Here is a 26,683-nt window from a genome sequence, read left to right as displayed (position 1 = left end):
TTTCCCCCCCTTCCCTTCCCTCCAAAAATCTCGCATGACGCCCGCGTGTAGGTCACTGGCTGCTGCAGCGACGCGGCGTGTGGGCTCACCATCTGCGGCTGCTTCTGGAGCCCGCCGCCTGGGAACGCCGCCCCGTGACACCCCGGCTCATCCCCAGCCCTGAAGCCAACAACCACCTTGGGCAGGGTTTTTTTTTGGGGAGGGGAGGGGGGATGGGGTGGTCTGCAGGGTGAAGGGTTTGCTCTTGGATGGGGGAGAGCCCGAACTTTTTGGCTCCTGGCAAGAAGCAGGAGCAGCAGCGTCCGGGCGCCTGCGCGAGCCGGCGTCGCTGCCAGTCAGCGGGGGGTGATGGAGAAGAGAACTTGTCAAAATAGCGAGATATCTTTTTTCAGGAGATTACAAGTTTGGCTGATGGAGATAATAGTGTTGGCGCGCCGCAGGGAAGGTTCGGAGAGGCACCGGCACACCTCGCGGCAGCTGGTTCAGGAGGGGAAGATGATGCCAAAATCAGCATGAAATGGGATGGAAACCGGCTGCCTGATGGGCTGCCGTGTAGGAGTGCAGGCAGGGAACAGCAGAGCATCACCCATCACCGGGAACAAGCCAGGCAGGAGAAAGCCTGTGAGCGGGGGAGACTGTGCCCCTCCAGCTGTCCCAGCCCATGGACTCCACCTGTGTGGGCTCTGCACAGGGGAAGGGTCTCAAGATCCCACCCATGGACCTGATCCCAGCTGCAGACATGATCCTGTTTTCCACCAGCAATGAGGGTGGACATGTCCTGACGCTGGCTGCAGACAGCAGCTCCCAAGGTGATGTGCTGATGGCTGTCCTTCATGTCCATGGATGGCTTTCCTTCATGTCCATGGGCAGCTGTCCATCATGCCCACCGATGGCTCTCCATTACTGACCCTGGACATTAAGTCCAGCTCATTAGTGGCTGTCCCTCACACCCCTGGCCATCAACACAGGTGCTGTGCATGATGCTGGTGGCTGTCCGTAAGGGTCCCACCATCAAAGCCAGATCATTGACACCTCCTGTCACACCCCCAGCCATCGACGCAGCTGTCCTCTGGTGCTCCCACACCCCGACAGCTCAGCCATCGGTCCCCAGATCCTCCATCTCCCTTCATCCCGAGCTTGATGGTGGCGGGGGGCCTGCAGCCCTCTGCCCCCCCAACCCCAAAGGGTTCAATCTGCTTCTCTTGGAGGGCCAGTTCCCTGGAGCTGCGCCTCACCCTGGGCTGCTCTGACACCTTCCCTCTCCCACTTCTGTCCCCACCAGCAGTCCCCCCGCCAGGTGTGTGTGTGGGGCTGCGGTGCTCATGCTATTGCAATCTGCTGATGGGGTGGTGGGTCCTCTGTGGCTTCCACTCCCCACATTCACCCTGCCATGGTCTCGGGGAGACAAGGATGGGGTCAGGGACAGGGTTGGCAGGTCCTGTCTTTCCCCCTGCCCTCAGTGGCCAGGGTTGCCCCGAGCAGGAGCTGCCAGATGGCTCCCAGCGTGGACGCAGCCTCTCCTTTGCCCCCCCCCATCAGCAGCCGTGCGGTAACGAACCCGAAGTAGGTTAAGACGCTGTGGATGCTGGCTGTCTGCCTGGCAGCCGTGGCACTGCTTTTGTGTGCTCTGAGTTTTTCCCTCCCCACCCCAGCGCTGGAGCGCAGAGCTATTGCAGGGCATGATTGCTGAGCAGCCTTGGGTGCACTGTTGGGGTGTGAGGGCTGGCTTTGCCCCCCCTCCCCAGCAGCTTTTGCAGCACCCAAAAAAACCCCCCAATACAAAAGCCTGGAGCAGAATTTGCCTGATGAATCTCTCTTCAGCCCCACAGCTCCTCAGTACCCGGGGTCTGTCTGGTTTCCCCGGGTAGGAGGCACCTCTCCTTTGCCCAGCTGAAAATTCGGGCTGAGTTTTCACTCCAGCCTGACCCATCCTCCCCTCCTGGGGAACTTCATGCTGCTCCCAGGGTGGTTTTAGCTCCATCCAGGGCCCTGGCCTGGTGCAGAGCTGAGTGATGCTTCTTCCTCATCCTCGCCTGTGTCTGGCGCAGCCCTGCCTCACCGCTGCATCCCCACGTCTGCTGGAATGAGCTGTGGCAGCCCCGGATCTGCAGGACATGCTGCCCTGAGCGGACAATGCACCCCACCAGCTTCTGCAGCTGCTGGAAGGAGGCGATCCAGCCCACATCCAGACCATCTGCCCTTTTGCTTGCCCACCTCCAGGTGAGCTCCTGTCTGCATGCTCCCGTCTGCTCTCTGCTACTGTCCTGCAGTCACAGTTTGGCTGTTCCCTTTTCCCTGTACAAGACTGGGCTCCAGGGAGCCTCAGGAAGAGCTTGAGGTGCTCAGCACCATGCTACCTCATTCAGCCGTTTACCCACATTGCTCCTCCATGAGCTGCCTTCATCACATGGTAAGGGGAAAAAGCTGGTGGGAAACAGTGTTAGGACTTGGGGAGGGGGAATGGAGCAAGGACGTGGTCTGAGGGTGCAGATGGGTGCCAAAATGCCCCAAGGCGAGCTGGGGGGAAGGTGCAGGGGTGGGGGAAGCAGGGAGATGAAGCAGGTGGGAGGAAGCCAATGACCCTTCCTGCCCCATGGGGTATGCCCTGGGGTCTGCAGGAAGGTGTTCCCCAAAGGCAGCTGCCCTGGACTTGTCCTGGGCTGCCCTTCCTGAAGGTGGCACGTCCCTGCAGAGCAACCAGGGCACAGAGCTGTGGGTCTTCTGACCTGCACCTGGCAGCTGGCCAAGCCTGGCCCTGATGAGAGGAGGGTGCTCCCTCTGGACAGATAATAGCTGAGCACTTTAGAGCTCTCTAATCTAGGAGCACTCTTGCGGGCATTAGCTAAATGACCCTCTTCACAGGGCCACTCCAGCCAGCTCCCAGCAAGTGGCCGTTTCTTCCCCCCGCCCCAGCCTCGTCTTCTCCCCTCCACCTGCAAGTTCCCAGAAAGTGTTGAGGCCAGACCCCATGGCTCTCCAAGGACTGGTTGTCCTAAGCAACTGGTTGCCCCAAGCGACTGGTTGCCCCCTTGTCCTAAGCAGGGACACGGGTGTACCCACGTAGCGGAGCCTGGTGCAGGGACTTGTCCCCCCCAGGACACTGCAGGGCTCTGGAGAGCAGGATGAGCCCTGGGGCTGGAGAAGAGGGTAGAGGCTGGGGTGAGAGGGGGAGTGCTGGGGCTGGACCATCGATGGGTGCAGGGTATGGGTTTGCATCTGCAGTGTCCCATTGCCAGCCCCGCAGTGCTTTGCAAAGGATGCACTCATTGCCCACAGGGAGCCACGGGCAGGGATGCCAGCCCTCTCTCCTGCCCACCCTGCCAGCCTGGCTGCCCCTCTGCAGCATCACCTGTCCCCGTGTCCTCCCTTGGCGGGGACATCTCTGCCGCAGGCCGGTCGAGCATCCTCACAGAGGAGCTTTTCAAGTGGAACGGAAACGCCTTAATGAAGGCCGACTTCATTAACCGGGGCTGTCACGGGGATGATTGCTGCCTTCCTGAGCTGCTTTATGAGCAATAAAGCTGTGGGAGAGGAGAGGAGAGGAGAGGAGAGGAGGTGGCTGTTTTGGAGGCTGGGGGCAATCAGGCAGTGCCTGGGGCTGGAGGAAGATGCAGAGCCTTGTTGGCTTCAGGGGAGCATGTTGCAGTGGGGCTGAGAGCTGTGAGTGCTGGATCTGACCATTGTGTCCTTCTGGGGCACAGCTGGGTCCTGTCCTGCCGTTAAGGTGGGACATGGTGTGACTCACACCCAAGCTGGGAGCTACACGAGGCTCATGAGTGCTGCTATTTGGACAGGGGTGTGGTGCTTGCAAGCAGGTCCAGCAGCCTCCACATTGCTTTTGGTGTCTCCATCAGCCCTTTTCCCATGCCACAACATCCTGCGGGCAGGCTTCATGCAAAGGCTCATCCCCAGCCTGGAAACCTGGTCCTTTACACCCACATCAGGGTCTGTGCAGGCTCCCCAGGGCGCACCTCAGCCCCTTGTAGGACCTGGTGCCTCTCACCCCTCCTGGGGATCCCCGAGCATCTCTGTTGGGGTGAGTGGGGACAGCCCCATGGAGAGGCAGAGCCGCGGCACTCCACCGCCCTGCGCTTGCCTCTTAATCAGCTAATTGTGTGTTTGGGGTTTCAGGCGAGGGCCCCAGCCTGGCGTTGCCATACCAACCGCATCAGCATCACTTTCAAACATTTACCAAGCAGGCTTGAAATGCGGGGAGGGGGGGGAATTAAAAAAAGGAGAGGAGGCCAAACAGAGGGTTGATGGGAGGGGAGAGTAAAAGGGTTGTCTGCGCCTCTTTCATTACACCGCATGGAGTCCCGCAGGGCAGAAAGCTCTGATTAAAACAGCTCTTGCTGGGATTCAGAGGCTTTTTGGGGAAAAAGAAAATGCCCCTGCCTGCTGGAGTCTGTCTGAGGCACTGCTGGTGGTAGGATTGTCTTGGTTTTTTCAGCAGGGTGAGGGGAAGGCTATGAGACAAGGGGCCCCAGGTTGTGTCCCCTGGCAGAGAGCCTGGGGAGTGGTGGGCACTCACCCCCGGGACCTCTGGTCCCCAGAGCTGGCCAGGCTGGTGGTGGCAGCCATCTAGAATGGTGTCTTGGTTAGAGGAGGAAGAAAAGGTGGCCGGTGGGTTGTGTGGGGCAGATCTTACAGCCGAGAGGGTCTGGCTCACGTTTGTCCCTGACCTGGTGTTGTCACGGGTATGGGGCAGGACCTCTGTCCCCAGCAGAGTTGGCCCCTGCTGCTGTGTTCCTGCCCTGCGTTCTGTAGCAGGGCTGCGTGTCTCCCCTGTGGTCCCTCCTCTCTTCTCCTTTCAGATACACCTCTTTGCCACCCTGAGCCTTTCTGTGAGCTGGATCAGGCCTCTCCAGCACCTCCTGCCCAGCCAGGTGGGCTCTGGGCTGCTTTTCCTTGCCAGCATTTGTCCCCCCTCACCTTCTGGCCCTCCTCCATCCTCTCCAGCCGGAGAGATAGCTGCCCGTGGCAGGGGCATGGAGGTGGGTGTGTGTTCCCCCTCCAATTCACCCGGCTTCCCCTGAAAGCTCATTTAACAGATCAAAATTTTATATACTGAGCCATGCTGGAGCCCAGAGCACAGCATGTTTTTGCAGATTTTAGTCAAAGGAGGGCTACGTCATGGGGAGGAGGCATCGACTGCTGCAGAGATGTAGAGGAGACAGGGAGAGGGGAAGGCAGGTCAGAGGAAGGATGACTTACAAGGAAACCCAGTTTTTGAGGGAGACACAAAGTCTTTTTGGCATCCTGTCTCATGGGATGGCCCTTGCTGTGGCACCTGAGTGCCTTTGCCCAGCTCCTTGCTGTCCCAGGATCCCCTGTCTGGGCTCTGACACCCACTCAAGTGGTGGCACAGGGCCATCGCCCTGGCTTTGGAGGAGATGCAGCCAGTGGCTTCTGCCTGCCCATCCCTGAGGCTTCAAGATGTAAGACTGCTTCCCTTCTCCTCCCTCTCCTCCTCCTCTGCGCTGAGCGAACGGCTCCATCCCTTGCATGCTGGTAATGCGGCTCAGCCATGAATCACTGTGGGCAAGGCTGCTCCTCAGGTGCTTCTGTGCCTCCTGAGAAGAGCCTGTGCACCATGCTCCCTCCCGGCTGTGCTCCCTCATGGCCACGCTCTGCTCCTCAAAGCCCCCACTTCTCCAGAGATCAACCCTTGCCAAGGGAAGGGGCTGGAGCAAGGCAGGGGGCTTTCTCTCTTGCATGAGACTCTCTCCTTCCCCTCCCGGGTGCCTGAGGACATGCATGTCCTCATTCCCATTGTGGTCAACAAGCATCAACCAGCACCACCAGACAGGCTGCCTGCTCACCTTTGCTATGGAGGGTTGCAGGGACATGTGCCTGATACTGCAGGGGGACCCTACCTACCCTGGGGAACCCTGCCCAGCCCACACCTCCTTCCAGCGGCATGTGGGCTCCCGGGGAGCCCCCTGTCCCACCCCTTATTTCTACGGTGCTCTGAGCTTCTGGAAGTGGCCGTGGGCTGTGGGGTGGCTGCTCCGAGCCTCGGGCTGGGAGCAGGAGCAGAGGTGGCTCAGGCTTTGCTGGGGAAGCTCTGGGATGGCCTGTTCTGCCCGGGGCTCCACAAGCAGCCATGAGACAGCTCGGCAGGCGCAGTTAGCCTGGTGCCAGCCCTCAGCTTATCAGCCTTGCTAAGCATCTCTGAGTGGTCCAGATGGCTTTCTGCTGGCAGAGCGTGGCCCTGGCAGCTCGCGTCTGCTGCAGGCGGTGCAGGCAGACCCCATGCCTCTTCCCGCACACCCCAGGGGGCTGGTGTGCTCAGTCTCTGGTACTGGGGCTCCCCCAGACCTTGCCACAGAGCAAATCAGGGCATCAACAGGGTTGGAAGGTAAATCCACCTCCCTCCGGGCTGTATGCATGCTGCTAGCTGCAGCCAGCCCTGCTCTGATGGAGTGATTTGGCAGTGGGATCCCCTGTGGCAAGCGGTGGGAACACCCTGGAGTGTCCCTCCTGGATCCCTCACCCTCCCTGTAGCTTCCTAGCAAAGGACCAAGCACCAGCCAGGAGCTGGGGTAAGAAATGCTATCCCCTCTTGCAGCCAGCAGGACAAGCTGTGTCCCACTGGCTGTTGCCCACTCTGCCTTCCTCTACTATGAACATCACGGTGTGGTCTCCATCCTCACCGGGTGTCCTTTTGACAGGGAGAAACCTCCAAGCCATTGTCCCTAGGCTGCTTCTCCCTTGCAGCTTCAGAAGGAGATGGACACTGTGACCACCACGCAGGTGGTGGAAAGAGTGGGGGGATGTGGTGTCCCAGGACCCTGCACTCCAGACCAGGAGGGCTCGAGCTCCTGTGCAGGGTTTCTGGAGCAACAAGGGCTGGGCATGAGCCTCCTTTCCAGGCAGCTCCGTCTGTGAGTTTTACAGCTGCCTGGAACATCTCCAAAGGATTGATTTACTGTAATTCCTCTGGAAAGCAACTTCTGTGATTGCTAGCCTGGAGATCTCAAGCTGGACTTAAACAACAGGATCCTAAAGAGGCCATGAATAATTGAGCCTAATAAATATTAATAACTCACCTGCATGGTGGCAGGGCATGTAATTGCAAGGAGTGTTCTGGAAGCACAGCTCTGCAGGCAAGTGTTCGCTCCTGGCAGGGCTGGGGCAGAGCCCAGTTAACACTGATGCTGCCGGCCATGCAGAGCTGTTTGTGGTCACCAGGCCTGCCACCCTCTCCCGGGGTTAGTGGTGGCCAAGGGCAGGGGGTGCTGGCCACCATACGAATATTTAGCTGTCCTCAGAGGGCCTCTCTCCCATGAGATGGTCTCCTGTTGAACCTGATCAGCATCCACTACATCTTTTGGCAGAGATGTTTTCTGTCTCTGAGCCACCCTCATCCACCAGACACCCTGGAAGACCTGGGATACCCACCTCAGAAAGTCCTACCTGCCCTCATGTACAAGCCAAATGGAGGTATGTCCTAAATTGCAGTCAGGCTGTGGATGCTCCCTGCTTTTTGTCCTCAAGGACTTGGTGGCCAATCTGTGGTCAGACTTTATACAGGACTGTCCCATGCATCACAAAAAAAACCAATGCACTGCAAAATCCAGGTCCCAGGGCCAAGTTTGGATGAGAGAGGACACGAATGAGGGATGTGATATGTGTGGTTTTTCTATTTGTGGCAAGACAGTGATGGGAAGTGCACGTGGTCACTTCTCTCGGCTGAGGGGCGTCCTGCAGGGAAAGGCTGAACTTGTTACTCAAACCCTTGCTGAGCAGCACTGGGCTATTGATCAGACCTGTGGGATCCTGCCCAAAGTCGCTGAGGTTTCTTGGATGAAATATAACCACAAAGCTCAAGGCAAAATCCAGCCTTTCTCCTCCTGGGGTGCTCTAGTCCCGCACTGAATCACACGCCTGAAATATCACTCGTACCTGTGGCTGTGCCAACACCTGATCAAACCCAGCGTTTCCCAGGCTTCTGCTTTCCAAGGCAGATGAAGAAGAGGAGTCTAGAAGGGATCATAAGTGCTCGCATGGGCACAGTCTTCTCGGCTGCAGTCTCAGTAGTGCTGTGAACTGGGTAGAAAAGTCTAAGCCGAGGCTTCGCCAGAACTCTCTGGATGTTGCAGTTCAGGGTTGGGAGCTTGTAGACCTGCTCCTTTGGAAGCCACTGTTGGCTTTGTTACCTGATGCTGATGATGTGATGAAGGATCCTAAATGACGTACAGAGGAAGGGGAGGACAGGAAAACCCTGAGTTTACAGCAAGGGCAGAAGAGAGTTCAGGTAGGATGTTGCCCTTAGGTTTCTGCTTGAAAATTGTGGTGCTTGGGCAGCTGAGAATAAGACCTGTGAATGCCTGGCAGGGGCATGGCGAGGCTGAATCCTCTGCAGGAGCTTCTCCCACACTGAGCAAGTGTTTCTTTTCTCCAAATTGCCTGGCTGTTGAGACTGCATCTTGCAAATGTGGTTTCAGACAATAACAGCTTGCAATTATGCAGCGCTTTCAAAACCAAGATATCCTGAATTTCGTTAACGTCTTTGTATAAAACTAGCTGAGGCTGCTGCTGGGATGCAAAGCTCCAGCCTGTGCGGAAATGTGGCAGCTGGGATCACCCAAAGCTTTCCATTGTGCTGGAGATAGTTCATCCTGCAGGAGAATTTTGGGCGTTGCTGTCTGGCTGGGACCTGCTGCCTGGGGGCTGGGGAGCCAGAGCAAAGGGGGCATGGAGACATCTTGTGGTCTCTGACCCCTGCTTTCGGTGTTCCTGGTCGCAGGAGGAGGACTGACTGCTGGTGGGGATTATCCATCCAGGAGTCAGAGCTCTGCACTCTCTCTCAGGAAGGGGAGACGTGACTTGGCGAGGATGAGCGAAGGGAGCAGTAATTGCTGTTAGACCCATTATGGAGCACAGCATCTCGGAAGCCATTTCTGAGCACGTAAAGGGCAAGCAGGGATTTCCCAAGGGAAAACTGCTGGACTCCAAGGGTGGCCACCAACAGCTCGAAGGCTGGTGGGTGGCTACTAATGGATTGGAGCACCCAGGGGGGCTGACATGGGGCTTGCCAACAGCAACAGGGGAGCTGACGCAGGAGGAACCTTCAGAAAAGCCTCAGGTGGCACTAGACAAGGGCGGCTGATGCCTGACACAGCCTCATTCTTGGGAGGGATTAATTAAAGGTGATCACTGAACCCCTGAAATTCAGCCCGGGGCATGCAAAGTGCAGTAAGCCCAGGCTGGGAGCCGAGCAGCGAGCAGCAGCGCTGATGGGAAGGACCCGGGGGTTATCGTGGTCACCGGCCTGAATATGAGCCAAGAGAGCACTCTCGTTGCGAAAAAGGCAAACCACATCCTGGGCTACATTAGGAGGAGCGTGGCCAGCAGATTGAGTGAAGTTATTATCCCCTCTCCTTGGCGCTGGTGAGGATGCACAGATCACGGAAGCAATTCTCGAATAGCTCCTAACAGCAGCTCTCCCCCAGCTTCCTCTGTTGATGAAGAGAGGTGAAAGCACAGACGATGATACAGGGGTTGCTGCAGGAGTAATAAAAGGGAACGGTAGTGTTATCCCAAGGCACTCAGAGCCCTTGCTTGGGAAATAGATGAGTCCCGTACAGTTGGAATGAGACATTTGGGGAAGAAAGGAGCTTTACACTTGGATATTAGCTTCTCTTCCAGATGAAAAATTAATGAAAGGCTTGGCTGAAAAGATCCTGTTTTTTTGTGCTCACAGATACCCCCAAAATATGAGAATATGGAAATGCTTCCCGTGGCTCTGTGCTGCTGCGCAGCCGCTCCCTGGCTGAAAGGCGATAATCCTCGTTCTGCCGGACTGTTTGCAGGCTGGCAAACCCCCTTGGCAGTAGTTGGAAGTGTGAAAAAGCAAATGGCCAGCAGCTTGGCCGATCATATTTACATGCAGGTGACAGTGCTGGGGGTAACTCTGCGAGGTCTCACGGCGTCTGCAAGGGAGCGGGCAGCAGAAAGGAGTATTTGCCCAGGGCTGAGTGCCCAGCCCCTGTGTGGCACAGAACCTGCTCACAGCAGTGTGTTTTCAGTCCTTTTTTTTTTTTCTTTCTGATTATGGCCAGTTCAGAGTTTCAGATGAGATGCATCGGCCAGTGATGGATAGAAGCACTGTAGCACGTTTTCCCCCCAGGGTTAATGTCATACCCTGTGGCTGAGAGGAACACGGACCATGCTGGGGGCTGTCAACAATTATCTACGCTGTGAGCATAGATAGCTGTGAGAAAATGGGGTGAAAACCACAGAGCTGCATTTCGAAAGGTCTCCAAGGCTGGTGACACCTGGGAGTGGTCTCACTGCCAGGTGAAGGGACTATCATACCATTGTCTCTTCAGAGGGACCTGGCATCTCATGGTGGTGAGGCTGGCAAGGAGGCACACATCGGAGACCTGGTGGCACAGCCAGGCTGGTGACAAGTGTCTGGGGCAAGATGTTCAAGCCAGTGGCATGGCTGGGCTGGTGACAAGTGGCTGGGGAGAACTGGGGCAGGACTGCATGCCCTGGGGCACCTCTGCCCCCCAGCTCCTGCCTTCACGGGTGATTGCAGGGCATCGATCCCCAAACCCTCTCCACTGCTCAAAGCTTTTAGGCTCCCTGGGCTCTATTATGCAGCTGCATGAAAGAGTATTTTCCCTTTGTAAACGGACGCAGCGACCCGCTTAGCATTGATTATGTGAGGCTGGGCTTCAAATTCAATTTGTTTCCATCTAACCCGTGAACAGTTTGGTAGATTGATTTTTAAGAACAAAAATGTATTGAGAGTGATTGCGTCTGATAAATATCATTTTAAATAATAAGATGAGGCTTGTGATCACTGAATTGTTCACCTGAGGGTGCAAAAACGTACAGTTAAGAAAACAGCATTTTTCTAAGACATCACTTAGAGCACTGACCTTTATTTTTCATGATGTGGCTCTAATATCCATCTCTTTTTCAGAGGAGGAAGCCACGGAAAAGTCATGGAGTGCAGCTGACGATCCCTAAACCTGCAATTTATGCGACTGGTGTAATCTCCGCACAACTGTAACTGATGAATATGCATCATATCATTTCTATGCACAGCAGAAAGTAACCTACTTCTGGCCCCCAGCAAACTGCGGTAGGTCTGGCTGCACCTTCCTGCAGTACCTGCAGTGGGGATGTGGGATTTTGGGCAAGGTGGGGATGCCATGTGAAAACCCTGATTCCAAACCCAATCTGTGCCTTCAGATCACTTCCATCCATCCATCCATCCATCCATCCATCCATCCATCCATCCATCCATCCATCCATCCATCCATCCATCCATCCATCCATCCATCCATCCATCCATCCATCCATCCATCCATCCATCCATCCATCCATCCATCCATCCATCCATCCATCCATCCATCCATCCATCCATCCATCCATCCATCCATCCATCCATCCATCCATCCATCCATCCATCCATCCATCCATCCATCCATCCATCCATCCATCCATCCATCCATCCCATGGATGCTGCTCACCCTGCTCTGTGCCTGCCTCCACTAAAAACCTATTTAACATTGGGTTTGGGAGACTAGCGAGGCAGCAGCCTGCTGTGGGAGGAGGGATGTTGGCTACCCCAGAGGCAGCCCTTGAATTAACATCTTGAAGCAGAAGCGGCAGAGATTTGATAGACACAGAAGAATGGCCAAGTGACACTCTAATGAGTGTTAATGGGAGGCAGGAATTAAATCCTGCTGGCTCATTAGCATGGGAAGAGGTGCCATCTGCCATGGCTGGCAGGTTCCCTGCCGTCGTTTTTAGGGGGGGAGGGCTGCTTCTGTGGGGATGTGGGGAGACAAGACCACTGCCCAGGAGAGTGGCCCGTGCTGCTTTGCCTGTGACAGCCAGGAGCCAGAGCTGGGGAGCATCCTGCACGAGAGCCTCCTTTGCCTGGATGGGGGGCTGCCTTGGAGGGAGGAGGAGTCTCTTATTTTGTCCATGGACTCTTCCCAGCCCTCTCCAGCCTGGCCAACAAGGCAGTAGAACTGGTAGCGGAACTGGCAGGAGGATGAGCTTTGATCCTGCCAAAGGAAGATGATGGCTGCTACCTGGACACTTCCTTTCCAACCTGTTGACAGCACCACAGGGACACTGGTTGGGCTCTCCTGGCACAGCCAGCGCCTGCAGGTCCTGACTGCCCCCAGATTCTGCAGGGCTGAGAGATTTGGGGCTGCAAGCCAGACAGCAGAGCTGAATTGCTGCCCACTGGGGTCTGCTCCTCCATCCAGCCACCAGCACTGTGGCGCTGGTGGCACAGGGGAACATTGTGTGCAAGATACTCCTCCTGTGCTGAGGAGGAGTTGCTATGGTTCTGGTTTGTCCATGGTCCCCAGAGCTCTTCCCAATGCAGCCTGCAAGGCCACAGGACGTGCAGCAGGACCAGCTTTGATCCTGCCAAAGGAAGATGATGGCTGTCAGACCGGCTTTGCTACCCAATGCTCATCCGTGGTTGAGGACAGGAGCCAGCCTTGTGCGGCAGTGCTGCTTGTCATCTCAAATCTGGGCTTGAGGCACGAGGTGGGCAGCAAGCTCTGCTTGCACACAGCAAGAAAACGGCTGGAGATGGAGCTGTGAAGCTTCCCGTGGCAGTGCAGTGGTCCATGGAAAGGCTGCATTGGCTGCTGCCCAGATTCCTGCAGGTGGTGGCTGGCCTCCTGTGGCCATGCTGCCTGTGTCCTCTTGCTGAAGCCAAAGTGCCTCATTAAGCCAGAGCAGCTCACACGTCAGCAGCTCAATACATCCCTGTGGGGCCGACACGTGCCCTGCCCGGCGCTGCAGCCCTTGCCCAGCCAGTGCCTGTCCACTGTCACAGCAATGATTCCTCCAGCTCCAGCCTCAGCCCAGGGGACTGGGCACTTCTGCCCCTACTGCTCCACACCTTGTCCCTCTCCTCCCCCAAGCCTGGCCACCCCTGTGGGGCAGAACTGAACCTCAGTCCCTCTGAGAACCTGAGAAACATGGACCTGACTCAGAGAGAGAAGCACCTCCAAAAGTAGGGGTCTGCCTGCTCCCTTGGACCTCTGCATGGCTGTGAAGCCCCATGAGACCCGATGATGTATATGGCACAGAGGGGCTGGGACTGTGGCTGGGGACCATTCCTGTGCTGCTGCAGTGTCCCAGCAGTGACTGGTGTTGTGTCAAGGCTGCTCCATGCTGCCGAAGCTCATCCAGCCAGGGAACACCCAGCCCTAGGCATGGTGCGAGCTATGCCCTTTGTTGCATCCACCATGGTCTCCCTGGCCCTTGTCCATGGGATCCCTGCCATGAATCCAAGACTGGAGCCACGACAAGGTGCACATGTGATGAGTGCAGCGTGGATGCTTTGGAGAACCAACCCCAGGAACACCCCCAGGAACAGAGACTTGCAAGGGAGATGGGCACGTGGTGGTCCCCCACAGGGAATGCCACACCAGATGGCTGTGCCACCTCCTGGATTACCAGCCCAGAAGAGACCCCCAGCCAGTACGGCTCACCTTTGCAGAAGCAATGCAAGCAAACTGGAGGAGCAAACTGCAGTGCCCCTGCCACCAGACACATGTGCTCCTGCTACCTGTGCCAAACCAACAGTGCCCAGGGCACTGCCCAGGGTGGTGCTGAGCAGCCCTAAATCCTGCTTGGTCTGGGAAAAGTGGTGGATAAGGAATTGGCTGAATGGCTGCATCCAAAGAGTCTCAATGTCCACATGGAAACCAGTAACGAGTGGTGTCCCTCAAGGGTGCATACTGGGACTGGTACTATTCAACATCTTCAGCAATGACACAGACAGTGGGATTGAGTGTACCCTAAGCAAGTTTTGCAGCATGAAAAGCAGTGGGAGCTGAAAACAAACAAACAAAAAAAAGTGAAAATGGATGTGCTTTAGAAAGTCATTATCAGGGGCTGAAGCCTGAAATGTGCAGTGAGGAAGGGGATTTCAGTGGTGAGCTCAGCAGAGAAAGGGGAAATAGCTGTCTGAAGTGACCTGGGTCGGCACAAACAGAGGCAAACGGGAAGTTAGGAAGTGTATAAAACTGTGAACGCTCCCGGGAAATATGCATGGCTGACCAGAGCGATGAGGAGGAGGAGAACAGCTTTTACTACCAAAACAACACATCCTCAACTTTTAAATCTGTTTCCAAAAACAATGAAAATGGTGTTACGCAAGATGCAGAAAGGAGGGCAATGTGTATTCAGTGTTCGGGAAGAAGCAAGGAAGGCTGTGAAATACTTTCCCATTTACCGGGCACTAGAGGGGATGTTAGAAAAGGGCAAATATTTCAAGTAGTTGCCCAGATGAATTGTACCCAAGAGCCCTTAAAGAATGGGCTGAGGAATCTTAGCTGCGATGGTATTTATTTCTTATGGAAGTTCCCTGGTGTTCCCAGGAGATGCTGGGGCAGGCAGGCATCATCTGCTGTGTGTCTCCCTGCTCAGGCGTCCGCACTCCCTGGAGCATGGATCATTTTCCATGTGAGTGAGGTGCACAGGGACAGCACGGCTGCCACTGCAAGTATCTTGGAGGAGGAATGACTGCTTGCTTTTCCTGGGAAAAGCTAGGGCAGAGTAAAGCAAACCCATGTGAGGTTTAAAAGGGGAATGGGAGCACACCCATGGGAAGGAGCCCCCATCCCTCTATCTCTGTCTCCTCCTCCATCCCTGGGACGGTGAAGAAACGTGAGCAGCTTGTGGAGGGAGGTCACTTCTTCCCAGACATGGGGGCAGCCTGTGAGTTTGTTGCTGGAAAAGAGCTTTTCTTTGTGGGGTGCATGTGGACTCAATGTTAAGGGTTCTCCTCTTCTCCGCAGCCCTTCGGAGCTACGACCACCAGACTGCCAAATTGCCCTCCACAAAGAAAACATCCTAACACTGCTTAGTCACTGCTCCTTGCCTACTTGTCTCGCAAAATAAAGTCTCCAGAATAGCTCCCAATTTACTTTGTCCATTCCCCAGCTTTTTGCAGATTCTGTCACATTTGCACAATTTAAACGTGGAGATCTCTCGTAACCCTGTTTGCCGGCTGTGCTGCCATTTCTTGTCCTTCCCTGTCCTGTGAAGGATACTATGGGTACCCCGGGAAGTCCAGCAGGGGTGGGAGTCCCCGTGGTGGTTTGAGGACTCCAGGTTGCCCTGAGCTGAGGAGGGTCAGGAGGTGATTCAGGACAGCCTGTGTGGCTCCAGGCACTAGTAGCCATCTGCAGGGAAATAGCATCTGCCAGCCTGTTCCTCTGGGACCAGTTCTGGACTTGAGAGCATTCAGCATGATGGAAAATGAATATTAAATGGGTGTAGTTGGAATCTGCAGGCATGAGGAGAGAAGCAAGGAGCCAAAACATTGCAAGGACTGGGCAGCCCCGCAGCCACCAGTGAGGCTGAGGGCTGTGAGAAGCTGATCTGATGGCTCCCTCTGGCCATAGGCTTTGCGAGTCTGTGGAAAACGCTTCCTGCAGCTGCTCCATTCCCATAGACATCCAAAGACATGGGGAACCTTTTTCTTTTCTGAAGGCCTCCTCCACTGCCTTGTCCTGGGAGGTTTTGGACAATGCAGGACCACGGTGCTGCTGCTGGACTGGGCATCACCCACAGTTTCTTAGTGCACATAGGAACGGTTCATCATTTCAAGGCAGACAGAGCAATAATTTTGGTAGTGCTCTTGGGTTGCTGAAAGGCATGAGGGCTCAGTTCTTTCCTTCTAACCTCAGGAAATTGTTATCCTCCTCTCATCACTCATTACACCACATCTGGGTGCTGCGCCCAGGTTTGGGCTCCCCAGTACAAGAGAGATATTGACAAACGGAGTGCAGACAGAGCCACTGAAATGGCAGGGACTGAAAGTTCCTGTCCAGTGAGGAGAGGCTGAAGGAACTGGACTTGCCCAGTCCTGAGAAGAGATGGCTTTGGGGTAGACAATCCCCCAGAATCTTTGGGGAGATAACAGACAAGACAGAGCTAGGTTTTTAATGGAGGTGTGTGGGAGGATGACAGGGAGTGATCTAGCTTGTCACATGGGGAAGTTTTTGCCTGTGGGGACAGCCTGGGAGGTGGTAGGATCTCCAGCCTTGGAGGTCGTCAAGATGCAGTTGGGTAAAGTCCTGTGTGACCTACCCTGGTCCCACCGCTGTGTCTGCTTTGGATGGGCTTGAAAGCTAGTTTGGTTTGTGAGTCCATGAGATGGATTTATGAGGTCAAGAAGTCAGTGGGAGGAGACTGGGGAGATCAGGAACTGAAAATCATAGAATCATAGAATCATAGAATTGTCAAGGCTGGAAGGGACCTCCAAAGGTCATCTAGTCCGACCTCCCCACAGTCAGCAGGGACACCACCAACTAGACCAGGTTGCCCAGGGCCTCGTCAAGCCTCACCTTGAATATCTCCAGGGATGGGGCCTCAACCACCTCCCTGGGCAACCTGGTGAGTCTTCGGTGCTCCACCACCCTCACAGTAAAGAACCCTCTCCTAATCTCCAATCTAAATCTGTTCCCCTCCAGCTTAAAGCCATTGTCCCTCGTCCTGTCACTACAGGCCTTTGTAAACAGGCTCTCCCCAGCCTTCCTGTAGCACCCCCTCAGGTACTGGAAGGCCGCTATTAGGTCTCCCTGGAGCCTCCTCTTCTTCAGGCTGAACAACCCCAGCTCCCTCAGCCTGTCCTCGTAGCAGAGGTGCTCCCGCCCCCTAATCATCCTCGTGGCCCTCCTCTGGACCTGCTCCATCAGGTCCATGTCTTTCCTATATTGAGGGCTCCAGACCTGCACACAGTGCTCCAGGTGAGGTCTCACCAGAGCAGAGTAAAGCGGTAGAATCACCTCTCTATGGTCTGGGCCAAAGAGACCCTGAAGGAGGGATGGGAGAAGGTTGCAGAAAGTGACTTCCTGATGCTTAGTGGAAGGAAAGCCTGCTCTGCCCCAGGCAATCTCTCATGGCCAGTCCGAGCCTGGAGACAAATTGGTCTTGACAAGGACCTGCCTGGGGCACAGGGTTCCTTGGAGCTTGTGAAGAAGAATGGGACCAAACAGCCTGAGAAGTGGGACAAACTCAGAGAAGAAACGAAGCCAATTTCTAATCCTTGCTTCTGGATTCAAACTTATCCCAATATGCTCTTCTGCCAGCTCTGAAGGAGACGAGAAAGGGGAAATTAATGGAGTTTCTTGGAAAGTGTAAGCGCTTTGGCCTCACACCAAGAGGCTGCAGGACAAGGGGCCGAGAGCAGTGTGGGGCAGGAGGTTCCCAGGCAGGGCATGCCCTGGGGCTGGGGGCAGACCTCCTTGGGTGATGGGGGGCCAGACGTGCCTTCCAGGGAAAAAAGCAATGGGATGCTGATGCCTGTGTCGGGAATGGAGCGAGGCACGAGGTCACACCTGCGTTTCAGAGGCGGTTTCAGGGTGTAAATGAGGGAATGTGTGGGGAGCACAGGGGAAGGAAGCTGACGGGGCTGTCTCAGCTCCTGGTGGGACCCACGTCCGTCGGTGATTCATGAGGGAAACTGCTGGGTCTGGACGAGCTGATTAAGTGTAAGCGGGAAGGCCACCAGGCACCTCAGCCAGCTGGCAGGGAGCAGCCCAGGGGCCAGGCTCTCTTGTCCCCAGATGGAACGGCCGCATCCCCCGTCCCTCGAGGATGGTCCCTGACCCTGCCCACCCCCATAAAGCTCAGCTTGACACTGTCTGGCCTGGCTGAAAAGCATGCGAGGGAGCGTCCATGCAGTTCATCAGCACACACAGTGATGTCCCAGTGGTGCCACTGCAGCTCGAGCATCGCTTCAGTAGGACACTCTTGCTCCGGGGCAGCTGCAGTAATAAATCAGCAGATATTGGTGCAAGGGACTTTTCTGAAACTATAGGCGACCCCTGGTTTCGTGGTTGAGGTGCTGAGAGTCCGGGGGCTGCAGCTATGGCGAAACCAGCAGGAAAAGGGACAAACTGTACGACCACTGCAGTTTATCTCTGCCCAAGAGCCACTGCCACTACGTCACGAAGTTGAGAAATCAGGTCTATGTGCGCTCTTTTTGCTCCTTTTGTCCTCCCTTGCCCCTTATCCATGGACAGTAAGTCACCCAAAAAAGCTTCTCTATCTAGTTTTGTCCTTGTGATTTTCTGGGCCGCTTTTGTCCTCCTGACTGATGAGAAACAGTCGCCTCTCTCACCATGGTTCACGGTGAGGACATTCACCAGTGCTGAGGGTTCCCAGGGTCCCCTGGTCAGCGTTGGGTCCCCCATGCTCCTCTGGCAGTTCCTCTGGCTGGAAAACCCATGCCTTTCAACCACATGCCTTTCAGGAACATGTCTTTTTTTAAAAAAAAACAAACAAAACCCAGAGGAAAATAGAAAGTACTTTTCCTGTTTCTTCCTCCAATTGTGCTCCTCAGTTAAATTAATTAAACTGTTTGTCTCAAAATCTCCCCTCTGTAAATCTGAGCAATGTTTCTGGTTTAACTGACCATGTTTGGGGTCCAAGTTGTCCTGTTTGTATTATTGGCAAGAGCTTTGGGCTGTCATGCCTGGAAGACATCACCCTGGGAAGGGCCGGCTGTGCTGGGAAGGGGCCAGGATCTTCTCTATCTGAGATGTTGTGGATGGGACACATGGTTGGCTCCCCAAGCTCGGGCCATCCAGATCCCTGCTCACCTTGTGCCCTGCCAATATCCAGCTGGGATTAGCCTGATCTTTGTGCTTTGCAGCATCGCAAGCACTGCCTGTTGCTTGCCTTCAGAGCTGCTCACCGGCAGGCAGAGGAGGTCCTGGTGTAGCTGCAAAGGAGGCATGTCTGCCACCATTTGAGCCTGCTGAAAATCCCTCCAGCCTTGTGTTATATAATCACAGAATCATAGAATTGTCTTGGTTGTAAGGGACCTTTCAGTTCATCTAGTCTGACCATCAACCTGACAAAACACTGGCAAAACAACCTGACAAAACAACACTGACGAAAACCACCACTAAACCATGTATCTGAGCACTGTGTCTACCCATCTTGTCCTGGCCCTGAGGAGGATGAGGGAGCTGGTGGCAGGGAGGGGAAGGAGAAGAGCAAATCTCCCTGCCTGACATGCCCCGAGCATGTTGGACAGGCTGGCTTGGGTTCCTGCATTGCCAAGGAAATGGTCTGTGTGCTTTTGCCCCCTGCCCCGGCGTTGGCACATCAGCCTCCTGGTGTCCCCAAAGCACACGGGCATCCCAGCAGTGCATTTCAGCCCATTGTCACATTCTCGCAGGCAAACTGCTGAAGCAAATATCTTCCTTACCTCAAACGCAGCAATACTGGGGGAGCTTCTCCACCATGCTGGGGGAAAACAGCGCACTTCAAACACAAGCCCCTCTTATGGGACCATCTGGCTTTTCTCTCCTCCCCAGCTCACCCTCAAGTCCATCCCTTGGGACTCAGTGATGAACGGCTGGGAAGGCTCGTGTTTGTCAACTGTCCATCATATACTGCAGTCCACCAGGATCTCCAGGTGGCTGCACCCCCTTCTTTCCCCGTGCAGTCATGGCGAGGCCAGCTGCAAGCTGCTTGCTTCATATGATGGCAAACATGGGGCTACAGATGGGCTGAGGGTTCAAAGCAATCCCTCCAGCTTGTTAGTAGAGGGAGGACAACCTGTTTACTTTGACAGGGACAGCAGCTTGCTTGGTGGGTGGCTGCAGAAACCTCAGCACACAGCTGGACATATGCAGGATGGCTTCTCTGTCACGTTGGCTTGTAGTCTCCTGGACACAAGAGTTCAAAGTCTGCAAAATCTGGAGTCAATCTAGTGATGAATGGCTCCAGCCAGCAGCTACTGCCTGCAGCTGTGGGGCAATATGATGACGGGGGGCTCTGGGTGGGAGAACTGGGATAGAGGGTTCCCCCTGCTGCTCAGCTCCACCATGCCTTGATGGGATGGTGGGCTCCCCCATGCCCTGCTATTATGGTGGGGTCCCACCTCCCTTGAGGGTTTAAGTGTGTTAGTGTGTTTGGGAGGGTGGAGGTGACACCTGGGCAGACTTCTTGGGGAGACAAAGGACACTGGGACTCAAGCTCAGTTGTGACATGTGTTATGGACTTGAGTCTCCCCTCTGACAGCTCTGGGCACCTTTTCTCCAGCCTTGCTGCCTCCCTTAGCTTCACTTTTGAAGGACCTGGAGCCGGTCCTTCAAGCTGTGGTTTGCAGTGTCTCTAAGCTGGTGGCTGGGAGTGGCATTGGCTGTCTGCTGGCTGGGCCAGCTTAGCACTAAGCCCTTCTTGGGGACTCCCTGCGCAGATGCCAGGGGTTTATTAGCCCGTCTGCTTTTGTGCAAGAGCGCGACTGCAAAAGCTGTTTGCAGAAACAGGCTGGAGCTGTTTGCAAACCTTCCAGGCTGGGTCTTTGTCCTAATCTTCGTGATTAGCTCTAATGGAAAGGAACAGCTGGGCAGCTGGGGAGCCTGGGAAGTAGGACAAACACATGTGAGATCCAAAGCTTCCCAGAAATTGCACCATGTTGACTTTAGTGATGAGGGACTGGAAAGACAGCTTTCTATGGGGGCATCCTTAGAGTGGGAGAAGGGAGTGGGCAGCTTTGGCCAGCAGGTGGTCAGGCAGCAGGAGAGCCCTGGCTGGACTGTGAGGACAGAGGAAGGTGTGGGTGTCACATCTCCCTTTTTTCTTGTTCCTCTGGGCTTGTGTTTACATGGTTTGGTGGACAGCCTTCTGGAGAAGACCATGAGGCTGCCCAGTCTTAGTCCTGCATAGGACTTGACCACAAGATTGCTGCCTGCATGGGAACCTTCAAAGGATGCTGCCAGTCCCCTGGTGGGCTGGGTGGGGGGCCGGGGCTGCAGGTCCACCAGCTGCAGCTCTCTGCTCTCAGCTTTTCTTAGGCAGCTTGGGGCCAGCACGCCGAGGTCTTTCGCGGTCAAGGGACTGTGGCGGAGGTGGATGGACCCAGCATGTTGTTTCAGGGAGGTCCTCAAAGGGATATTTGGGAGTACAGTGTCAGATGGTCTGCGCCCACCCCAGAAGAGCTCTTCTAACGTCCTGCGTCACTAGCTTTAGCATATATAAAATGCCTATTCCAACAAAGCGTGCCGAGCACAGGCACTGGCCAAGTCTCAGCACAGCGGGGATTTCCAGAAGATTTAGGAGAAAATGTTATGCCAATATTTGACAGAGGTACAAGGGTGACCAAAAAGATGGTGCATGTTTCTGGGGAGAGACTTAGGTCCTAGCACAGGCCCAAGCTGGAGGACGTCTCTGGCAGTCGAAAGTTTTTAAATAAGATGGGATTTTTTCTTGAAATCCATGTGTGACCCAGGAGATCGTAAGGCAGATAACGTTAAGTGGGAAGGGAGAACGACTTGACCTCCAAGAGCTGCTTGGATGTTTGGAGAGTTGTCCTTATCTTTGCAGCGCTCCAAGCCAAAGCGGCTGTGTGCGATCTCGGCTGCGTGCTCGGCAGCCTGGACAGATGTTTAATCCTTTAATTCCCTGTGATACATGAGCAACTGCAAATTTCAACAGGTTTCGGGAAGACCTATTATCCTGGGCAATCCCGGTATCACAAAAACGGGAGATTAAAAGTCACTCAACGAGTGGCAGGGAGGAGGTGGGGTCAGTGTGATGGGCCTAATGGTGGGAAGTGGGGGGGGTCCCGACCTGAGGTTACTTGCACAAGTAACTGGAGCCACGCAGAGGTGCAAGGTCGGCTGTCCACCCTGGCTGTTCCAGCCTCCCCTTTTGGAGAGCAGAGTGTTTTAAGTGCTTTTCGTTGTAAACTTACTACCCAGCTTACATGTTGATGTTCCAAACCCTCTCCCCAAACTTGCTTAGAACTATCTCCACGTGTGCTGGTGCTGTCCTGGCACAGGGGGAGACAGTGGGACGGGGACACACAACCTCCCTGGCAGCACCAGGGCCACTGCAGATGGGAGCAGAGGAAGACGGGGAGTCCTGCACCCCAGAGGGTTTCAGGGCATCCTGCCAGTCTGTGGTTTGTGCACTCATCCCTTGCTCCTGGGTGTCGTCACCCCTCTGGCAAGGGGAGCTGTGGGGTTGGTGGGGTTTTACCATTTTGAACAAAAAATACAGGCAGTGCTTTATAGGAAATCCTGCTTTGTTAATAAAGGACATGGTGCCCCCTTCCATGATGCTGAAAGCATCAGACAAATAGAGGGGGTGTCGTGTGAGATCAGAAGCCCCTTATCTACAGGTCTGAACCCCACAGCACTGCCAGCATCACAGGTAACCATACCCTCTGCCCATCCCCACCTGGGAATCAGCAGAAGACACTGTTAAACCTGTTTTGGGAGGGGGGTTGGACTAGGTGATCTCCAAGGGTCCCTTCCACTCCCTAAAATGCTCTGATTCTTGGAACTCTGCTCCCTGCTTTTCCTGCCCTGGATTCTAGCATGGACATCTAGCATGGACATCAGTTTTCACCTCTGGCCACAAAGCTTCGGCTGTTGGATCACGAAGGGATGCACCATTGTGTGGTGAGGATGGGAGATGCTTTAGCCTCTGCTTTTCCAGGCTTAGTGTAAAGGTCCTATCACTGGGCAGCTGGCATGCAGCTCATGCGGGGAGGTGGGCTGTGGGTTTGCAGACCCCTGGTGGTCCTGCTCCCAGAGGTGGGAGCACAAGGCGAATACAAAGAGAGCAGGAATGTCCCCAGAGCTTTCAGGACTGAAATGGCACACAGTCCTCTGCTGGTGGTTTGTGCATCTTCCTCCTCTCCCTCCAGCAGGGCCGATATTTTGCAATGCTGGCAGCTCTCACAGAGACCTTCGGTACTGGAGCAGAGCCCTGCGCAGATGGGAATTAGGGCCACGGCCCTTGTGGTCTTCCCGGGGGTGTAAAATCCCCTTTGCGATTGCAACCACAGTCAATTACTGTTGGGGTACATGGGGGCACAATCTGGTCTGAATCTCCTCTTGGCAGCCTTGATGTCCTCCAGACCTCTGCAACACACAGGGTCTGCTCTGCTGACCTGTCCCAGGTGTTGGGATAGGACCCTTTAGGGGAGGCAGGGATGGGACCCCTGAGCCCCAGCATCCTCCGATGGGGAGCTGGACCTTCAGAGGGCACACAGTGCAGGGCTCCACGGTTGTGTGGAGAGCCACCCAACAGCTGGGCCACCAGAGTTAGATCTGCTTCGAGGGCACAGAGATGTTCCTCTGTCCAGTGTCTACAGGCCACAACAACCCTGGCTATGTCAGGACCATCTTGTTGTCTCCATCGCCCCCCGCAAAGGGCGAAAGGCCTCATGTGTCACATTGAACTGGTCTCTAAAGGGAGGCAGAAGACAAGAGGCAGCCCCAGAGTACAAGGAAAACCAGTGTTTGGAGCTGGTGCTCTGCTTGAGATGCCGCAGCCGGCCGGCCGGTGAGCGCCTGAGCTCTTTGGTCGGGCGGGTGGCCACAGGCGGTGTGCGATGGGCTGGGAGCAGCGCGAGGGGCTGGAAATTCCCTCTGGGGCTGGGGGTCAGGAGAGACGGCTGTTTACAGGCATGGAAGAGCTGCAGGGCCAGAAGCCGGGAGACCTCCCGGCAGCATCTGCCTGCCAAGGCTCTGAAGACATGTCATGAGGATGGAGACAAGATACACCAGCCCATCAGGACAGAGCAGCTCTGGGTTGTGGGAAGTACCAGATGGGTCAAGGCAGATTTCTCGTTTATCTCCTCCCCAGGTCAGAGAGGAAGAGTTTGGGCTCTTCTCCAGTAGAGATGCCAGCTTCCTCACTGTTTTTCGGCCAACATCCTTTTCCAAGGCAACTCAGTCTTGTGGAGTGAGAAACAGCTTATGATTTGGGACTGCAGAGGGACCATGGATATTTGGGCCAGGTTCATTCTGAGGTCTCATCCAATGGCATCCCTGGAGCAACCTGGGGTTGTCTAGGGCTTTGGAAATGATCCTCAGTCTCCACAAATGCCATCAGTTCTCCATCCCTTGGAAGGCCAGGGGTGCCTCCTGCACACTGTAGGATTTCTTTGTGATATATTGTGTGGAGGTTGTATCTGTTATTTCTTGTTTTGTGGAGTGTTCCTCATGGAAACTGGATGTTGTAAACATGAGAGAGCATAACATCACAATTACTGTGGGGAACAAACTGTTGGCCATTGCCAGCTAGAGTGATGGAGAGCTGCTTGCTGGTCTGTGGTCTGGCCCTGCAGCTTTGAGTCAGTAAATGTGCCTGATGTGTACTGCTGTGGGGCAAATCTGGTGGGACATTACGTGTTTGGGTGCCTGTGAAGGCTGCACACAGTTTTCCTGCCTCATTAGAGACATCTGTTAAAAATTCCCAAGTACCATAAGGGAAGTTCTGGCTTGTATATGAGCTGTATCCTTCCTTATCCTTTTTTCAAAGCCTTATCCATTTTTATTTTTTTTTGTCTAAAAGGTTGACTCCAGAACTGGATGGTATCAGCAGTGGTCTGCTGACATACATGTGCACAAGGGTACATCAACTCCAATGCCCTGCTTGTGATTCCCTGGTGTTTGTGCCAGCAACATATTTTGTAAGTAGAGGTTATTTTGGCTGCTGAAACTACTGAAACTGGACACACTGATGGACAGCAGAGATATCTTGGTTGTGCTTACAGAAAAGGAATTGACCTGATTGATCATGACAGTGGGCTCAGTCGATGATAGCTCCTGGCTTGTGGTCAGACGGGATGAACATAACCATTGCTTCTGTCTTTCATGTCTATGAAAGTAAAGATCCTTGACTATTGTATTTTGGCCTCAGTGGCAGAAGAAGGTTGGCTCTTACAGTCTGTGCTTGCAGTGGATCCCACTTGGGGCTTCCACAGTATCATGGGCAGTCAGAGGGGGCTGATGAAACTCTAAACAGGGAATAGAAAGGTGTTCATCTGGGATATGCAGATATACTGATTTCAGCTGGGACAGAGTCCTTTTTGGCACCCAGTGTGGTGCTTGAAGGGTTTGAGACAATGAAAGATTTGATTGGAGCATGCTAGACCAAATTTATAGCAGTTATAGTTGTTTAGCTACTAAATTGGCAAACACCTGTGCTTGCCACAAGGCTTGATGGCCTTTATTGGAGTCTAGTGATTGTTAGTGGCTGCTTTTTGCTTTTGTTGCTTGCCATACCGCTTATCGTCTTTCTCTGCTGGGCCTGGGAACATCTTGATAAGAGCAATGGCGATGTGCCTGGGCTGGCAGATGGCCATCACTGCTGTTCCTGTGCTGCTGAACTGGGCAGGCTGGAACTCTGGTGTGAACCGGAATTGAAGGGACTGTGACCTGTGGAGGAGTCTACATGGAAGCAGGTATACCCCAAGGTGTCCGAGGCCGTGGATATGCCCATCTTGCAGCAGATATACGCCGAAGCCTCTGTGGACATGGATATAGCCATGCTGGAACACCTCAATGCATCTGTGGCTGTGGATAAGTCCACACCACAGCAGGTATGTCCCTGAAGAGACCATGGCCCATGGATAAGGTCACACTGGAGCAAGAACACCCCAAGGAGATTGCAGCCCACAGATAAGGCCATGCCAGAGCAGATTCTCCCCTGAAGGGATTGTGGCCTATGGATAAATTTACAGCAGAGTAGGGGCAAGGGGAGGAGTTAATCACAGTGTTAAATCCCATAGCCTGGTCCATAGGGACCAGGGGTGGAGATTGTAATGAATCCTTTACGAGGTTAGAACCCATAATTTGAGCTGCATGTTATAGGAATTACTACAACAGGAACCACCTGAACCAAGGGAGGATGAGCTTCACAAGAAGCAGTGCAAGCGCAGCAGTAACCCTACCTGAGCTGGCTTTGGTGTCCAGTAACTCCACACAACACACCGCCTCTCCTGTTCTGAGTGACCACCCTATTAGATGGAGCACAAAGTCATGGACTGAATGAACTCAATGGACATTTTATGGGCGTTTTACAGGGGTGGCCCATGGACTAAGGGAACTATACCTGTGTATAAATCAAAGGATGGGAAGGAGAGTGGTGGTTGATGAGGATGTATTGGATGGTGTGGCGCCTGAGCATGACATAAATGGCATTGAATAAGGGGTGAGGATTGCACTGGTTTTATCTGGGGTAGAGTTAATTTTCTTCACTGGTAGCTCCTATTTGGTCACATTTGGATTTGTGACAAAAACAGTGTTAATAACACAAGGATGTTTTAAGTATTGCTGAACAATGTTTGCACAGTCTCAGGACCTTTTCTGTAAGTTGGAAATGCACGAGAAGTTGAGAGGGGAACCCAGGTGGGACAGCTGACCCCAGCTGACCAAAGGGATAAACCCTACTATATGGTGTCAAGCTCAGCAGTAAAAGCTCGGGGAAAGAAGGAGGAAGGGAGCAAGTTTGGAGTTATCACATTTGTCTTCCCAAGTAACCACAACGCATGATGAAGGTGTTCACTTCATCAGCATGATGAAGGCTTTTCTGGAAGTGGCTAAACATCTGCCTGCCAATAGGTAGTAGTGAATTAATTCCTTATTTTGCTCTGCTTGTGCATGCAGCTTTTGTTTTACCTATTAAAATTGTCTTTTTTCTCAAGCCACAAGTTTTCTCACTTTTACCCTTCTGATTCTCACCCCCATTCCAGTTGGTGAGGGGAGTGAGCAAGCTACAGGTTTAAGTCCTTACTGGGGTGAACCCACAACAGCAGAGCAGCCTATTTGTAGGTTAAAGCTGTGCTGCCCCTGGGATATGAAGGGAGGGTGAAACCACTGCTGTGAGTTTTCGGTCGGACAAGTCCTGCCCAGCTCAGCAT

General features: G+C 54.2%; 1 long non-coding RNA gene across 1 annotated transcript; it reads left to right on the top strand.

The window, feature by feature from the left end:
* The first annotated feature begins 1,686 nt into the window (after positions 1 to 1,686).
* LOC106894052 lies at positions 1,687 to 26,174 on the top strand. The gene is made up of 3 exons (XR_001413212.1): positions 1,687 to 2,220; positions 10,940 to 11,101; positions 24,334 to 26,174. It is a non-coding gene; the product is annotated as an uncharacterized LOC106894052 (long non-coding RNA).
* Positions 26,175 to 26,683: the final 509 nt, after the last annotated feature.

This window comes from Calidris pugnax, unplaced genomic scaffold (genome assembly GCF_001431845.1).
Source record: "Calidris pugnax isolate Ruff unplaced genomic scaffold, ASM143184v1 scaffold220, whole genome shotgun sequence".
NCBI classification, from domain to species: domain Eukaryota; kingdom Metazoa; phylum Chordata; class Aves; order Charadriiformes; family Scolopacidae; genus Calidris; species Calidris pugnax.
This window is presented reverse-complemented; position numbering and strand designations above follow the sequence as displayed.